This window comes from Mus pahari, chromosome 5, assembly GCF_900095145.1.
Source record: "Mus pahari chromosome 5, PAHARI_EIJ_v1.1, whole genome shotgun sequence".
NCBI lineage: Eukaryota > Metazoa > Chordata > Mammalia > Rodentia > Muridae > Mus > Mus pahari.
The window spans coordinates 8,114,643-8,121,019 of NC_034594.1; positions in this window are offsets into that span (position 1 = coordinate 8,114,643).

Here is a 6,377-nt window from a genome sequence, read left to right on the forward strand (position 1 = left end):
TTTCTATAATAAAGCCCTTAAACTATAGAGTCTGCTCTGCTCCATCAAGGCCCGCTGTGCACTCTGGTCAGTGTTGGGAACTCCTTCCCCATTCCCTCTGTCCTATAACCCTGGAGTGATAGCAAGGTAGCTCCAGGGGGGTTCCCATTGGGGCTGCCCCTTCTCCACTCCCTGCCACATGGGTCAGAGACAATGCCCACCCGGGACCTAGAGGAAAGCGCCTGACAGTCTCCTCATGTCTGCCTGTCCAGAGAACAGGAACTCTGGCGGGACGTGGACATATTTTTCCTACCTCCTTTTCCCCCAGCCCAAACCCCCGGTCCCCTCTTTTATTTTATTTTGTTCCCAACAAACTCGTATCAATGGACTGAGACAGTCACTAACTGTTTTAATGTATGAAGACAGAAAGACAGTGACACATACTCTCTGAGTATATACTCAGTATCTATACTTACTAGCTTCCTTTGGATTCTGGCAACATTCTTTAACAAAACAAATTTGTCTTGCTTCATGATTTGTATTTTGTTTGTAACTTGCTTTGTGTGGTAGTTTTTGAGGATTCATCCCATAATTTAAGTTCATGGGAAAGCATGTTTAGATACCCTCCTTTGGGGAATTCGAATCCAATTTTTTTGTTACAGTGGCTCCCATTGCCTTGAGTAAACTATGTCCGTTTGTAGTTCTAAAGATCCCAGGACAGAAAGTTTCTCAATGTAAGGCGGGCCTAAGAAGTTGCTCTAGCAAAGAGATAACTCTTGTGCACAGATCAAGCTAAGAAACACAATATGGCAAAGTGCTCATTGGTTGCTTGGTCATCCTAGCAATTGGAAAAGAGTAAATGAGTGTTCTTGATTGGGTGTTCACGATTGATCTCTACATTTTTATTAAGGTGTCTTTGGTGAGTTCTAAGCAGCCTATTGCAGTCAGACAGGGACAAAGAATTGTAAAGCAGAATATATAAAAGTTTGATTGCAATGATTGTTGAGTTTCTTACTGTAGTGTGAAAATCCTTCTTTAAAAGATGCTGATCCTGGTTAGTTCATATTGTTGTTCCACCTACAGGGTTGCAGCCCCCTTAAGGTCCTTGGGTACTTTCTCTAGCTCCTCCATTGGCGACCCTGTGTTCCATCCAATAGCTGGCTGTGAGCATCCACTTCTGTGTTTGGCAGGCACTGGCATAGCCTCACAAGAGTCCGCAATATCAGGGTGGGAGTGGGTGGGAAGGGGAGCAGAGGTGGAGGGAGGGTATAGGAAACTTTCGGGATAGCATTTGAAATGTAAATAAAGAAAATAATAATAATTAAAAAAAAAGTTCACTGAGATCTACAGACTTCAGGTATGACTAATTTCACAACGTGCTGTTTGTTAATTAAAAGTATTTTATAATAAAATAAAAAAAAGTAAAAAATAAAAAAATAAAAATAAAGACATGGAAGTAGGAGGGGGTGAGTTTAGATGAGACTCAGTAAATGCATGATGGGAACAAGGGAGGGTAATGAGAGGTAAGATCAAAATACACCATGTATTGTCATACTGAAGCCCGTTGTTATATGTAATTAATAATAATACTATAAATAATAATAAAGACAAAGAATTAAAAAAAAAAAAAAAAAGATGCTGATCCTGATTCCCTGAGAACCTTTGGCCACTCTAGCCAGAGAAGCAGGTAGGCTAACGGGAGATCTTCATCTCTCCCTCAGCTCCTACAAATCTAACACTATGCTCTTCAGAAGAATTCCTGCTGTGGCCACCTTTTCCCCATTATGACCCCCACCCACCTTGCTGTTCCCATCTCAAGTAGATCACATAGATCTCTCCGCTACCACCTCTAACTTTCCTTCCTGACACTCGCTAGGAAACCGCAGGTCACTCTCACCAAGGAAACAGGTAGGTAGCCTGATCACACATCTTCACCTATCCTTCACCTCTTCCAAACCCCATCTGCCAGTCTCATGCTTAACTATAAAACAGATTAGGTTCTGAGGCCTGTGTTTTCCTCCTGGCCATATCTTCAGTGGTCACATAGATCCTCTTCTAACTTTCCATCCCTAACTCATCACTGTATCTCAGACTCCACTTCCAATAGTCCCTCTCTGGGAAAGTTCAGGTCACTCCAGCCAGGGAAGCAAGTAAACTAACTGTAGATCTTTACCTCTTGCCCAGATTGTACAAAGCCAAATCCACTGTCTCTTCCCCCATCTCTGTAGCAGGCCAACAACTAAAGCCCCTCCTTCCTCTCTGCCGCCAAAAGCTTCAGATCATGTAGCTCTTGCTTCCTGTATCCTACTCATTATTTTACCCTAAATATTCAACTCCAACAGGCCTTCTCTGGGTAGCAACAGGATACTTTATCCAGGCAAGGAGGTAGGATAACTACAGATCTTCACCTATGTCACCAGTCTTCCAAGTCCAATCTCTCAGCCTGTTCAGGCTCTATAGTAGTTCTTCTAGGACCTCACCTCCCTTTCTTCTCCAGGGAACTTAGGTCTCCGTGAAACACCCTACTTTTATTCCTCTTGTGATCCACCTCAGCCAGCCTCCTAACCCATATCATTACTAAGTCCCAGTGCTTAGGAACACAAAGAATGAGGGACAGACCCCCACTTACATGTAATTAAAGGCTCTGGCACTGGAGAAAGCTGCAAGTGACCCTTTACTGGGTAGGATGGGGGTCTTGGAATGTGTAAATTGTTGTAGTCATAGGGTCTTCTAGAGTCTTTCTGATAGGGTCTTCTAGTGTCTTTCTGATAGGGTCTTCTAGAGTCTTTCTGATAGGNTCTTCTAGTGTCTTTCTGATAGGGTCTTCTAGAGTCTTTCTGATAGGGTCTTCTAGTGTCTTTCTGATAGGGTCTTCTAGTGTCATTCTGATAGGGTCTTCTAGAGTCTTTCTGATAGGGTCTTCTAGAGTATTTCTTTTAGGGTCTTCTAGTATCTTTCTGATAGGGTCTTCTAGTGTCTTTCTGATAGGGTCTTCTAGTGTCTTTCTGACAGGCTTTCCTGTTTGAAATTGGTAGCTAAGGTTAGGCAGACTATCTTTCTTAGATTACTGACAATAGTTGAACAACATCTCTAATATTGTACAAATCATGTTTCCTCACTAAGACATTCCTATTATTCCAAACCCTAAAAAGCTAAACAGATATTGAGAGCAAGGACATCAAAAGGGTGGGAAATCCTGGTGTCAAAAAAAGTGGGGGACAGGGTTATTGACAACTATTTCTTAACTGTTTCTAGGGAAGGAGAGTTATTGTCAGTATGGGTTGTTCCAGTTTTGTTAAAGCAGGGCTCTCTGATCATTTTTCATTAAGAGAGTTTTCTCCTTATATATCTTATTGGCTATGATAGGTCATGTTATTGCTGTCATGCTTTCCTGGAGAAATTTTGAAAAACAATTGTTAGAAAGCTGTAAAGAGATTATTTGAATACAGAGTGAAATTGAGAGATTGTCCAGGAATGTTGAGTGAGAGGCAAGGTGAGGCCAGAGTGACCAAGATGATGATGAGACCTGATGAGAGTAAGAAGGTATAGAGTTAATTCAGGATGACAGTGGCTAATTCTACTACCAGGAGTCCTGCACCAAAGTGAACTAGCGGAAGCTTGGAAGGAAAGGAGCATGAGAACAGAGGACTAATGTTAAGAATTGCATCTGGGGTGAAAAGTATGAAGGTCACTTACAGCTAGAATTTCCCCATAGTATTAAAAGGTCCATGTTGTAGATAAATCAAAACCATAAGGAGTTGTTGTGGGGAGATACCTTTTGGGAAATCTTATGTAGAATATTCGGTTTGGATATAGGGAGAAGTTCAGTAAGTAAAACTTGTAAAAGACAGGATAAAAAAACATAATTATGCAAATAGCAAGGATAAAAGACTTGATCAAAGGAACAGTCTTAGTCAGGGTTTCTGTTCTTGGACAAAACATCATGATCAAGAAGCAAGCTGGGGAGGAAAGGGTTTATTCAGCTTACATTTCCTTACTGCTGTTCATCACCAAGGAAGTCAGGACTGGAACTCAAGCAGGTCAGGAAGCAGAAGCTGATTCAGAGGCCATGGAGGAATGTTCTTTACTGGCTTAATTCCCCTGACTTGCTCAGCCTGCTCTCTTAAAGAACCAAGACTACCAGCCCAGAGATGGCACCACCCACAAGGGGACTTCCCCCTTGATCACTAATTGAGAAAATGCCTTACAGCTGGATCTTATGCAGGCATTTCCCAAACTGAAGCTCCTTTCTCTGTGATAACTCCATTCTGTGTCAAGTTGACATACAAAACCATCCAGTACAGTAACTAAAAGCACATGCACAAAAGGATAATTATATGTGAATTACTGGTCTTGCACCTCATCCTTTGTACTCCATCTCCAGTGAATTAGGATTTGTGGGTACGCCAGTATATTATTCAAGGTGGAAGGCCAAATGCCACCTTTAGGAGCAGTCAGATCAAGTCTGGGAATAATGCATCATTGAATCAATAGAGTTGTTCTAGAAGGTACTAAACTAATATGAATACTTCTTTTTAGAAAGAGAGACAGAGAAAAGCAAGGGAGAGAGAGAGAGAGAGTATGTGTGTGTGTGTGGGTGTGTGTGTGTGTGTGTGTGTGTGTGTGTGTGTGTGTGAGAGAGAGAGAGAGAGAGAGAGAGAGAGAGAGAGAGAGAGAGAGAGAGAGACAAAGAAAGCTTCAGTTCAGTCTAGCTCTTTTATTTCTGAGACCTAAAACCAATCTTCAAATTGACAAAAAGATGAATTGAATGGCCATGATCAATTAGTTCTTGTTTCCAAGGTCAACTAAATTACTTTCAAAGGTTTAGGGGTCCTGATCTCTCTTTAACTATTTCATGCTATCCAAATGGACAGTACATAGTGGACAATAGTTTGAGTGCCTCAGAGGAGTGGGTACAGAAGAAGCAGCCTTACAGTCAGTACTATTTCCCTGTGCATACTCAGTCAGGCTGTCAGTCAATTTTCTTTCATGGGATGAGATACTATTCAAGCCTGAGGATGTTATGCATGCAAGTGTATTATAAATTTGACTGATTTATATTCAAACATTCTACTTTTTATAAGAAGTTTTTTAATATACCTGATTTTGAATATTATTCACATTAAAGAAGCTAAATTTACTTTAAGGATGTTTTGAGTTGTCACTTATCAGTGACCCCAACTTAGACGACCATAAGCACTCAGTCATGTAGCACAGCACCTGGAATACATCTCCTTGCTAATGAGCCATATCAATAGCCTTGGCCTTCAGCCAATGACTTTCCTTTCTTGGATATTCTCATGACCTTCTCCAAAATATATAATCTCTACCTGGCTCATTCCAAATAAAGCTTATGCATTCACATCCACCCCTAATAAGAAAATATGAACAAGCTAGTATCTCAGAGAACTGCTTCATTAGAGATTGTCACAGGGAAGGTCTTTGCCTAAAAGAGCCTCAACACTTCTGGAAGAAGGCCTTCCCTCTTTTCCTGTCCCCTTGCCTCACCACTCACCATTTACTCAGAACTGGACAGTCTCGTGCTCACCTTAGGCCCCATTCCCCTCTTCATGTCTGGTATTCCTCAATGCTCTAACAGACTGAAGGCAAATGAGAAAGGCAGACCCCACTTCCTGACTTCCTCTCCTGGCAGTATACTAGTAGCACACCGGACACTCTGAGAGGAGACCTTGGAACCACAATGTTCAACCCAGACCCTGTTTCCTTACAGTTGTGAGTTACATAAAATGTATATAATACTTATATAAATCTTCAGATACAGCTTATATCTTAGCAAGTTTTAAGTAGTTAAGTGAAATCAATAGTCTCAGTCTCCCCCCCCCCCCTGGCTGACATCTTGCTCTTTTTATTTCTGCCACAAAGTCAGATTGCATGCTTGACATAGGACAGAACCTTTCCAACTCCAGAGCCAACTTTTCAATATAGCAGATGGCATAAGACAATATTTCAACATAACCCATATCCAAAACATTTGAATCCATGATAAACTTAATCTAGTGGCCAGAAAGCTCAGAGATAAAGAATTCTGAACCCTAGATATCAAGGAAGCCATGGCAAGCTTCAGTGGCACATTGAGACCTAGGTGGGAAGAGTTCTCAAAGCCACCCATGAGGACATGCTCCACTCTGTACACCCCTCTTGGGGCAATCCTTTGCCATTTTAAGGACATTCAGATGGCCATGATGTCTTGGGGGATGGAGTTTTCCCTGGAAAACTGTACACTTGGTGAGCTTGAATGGCCCTCCTTCAGTACCAGCTGGCCTAGAGAGGACTCTTTTGACCCTATATTTCTTTCTTTTTTTTTTTTTTTCTTTTCGAGACAGGGTTTCTCTGTATAGCCCTGACTGTCCTGGAACTCACTTTGTAGACCAGGCTGG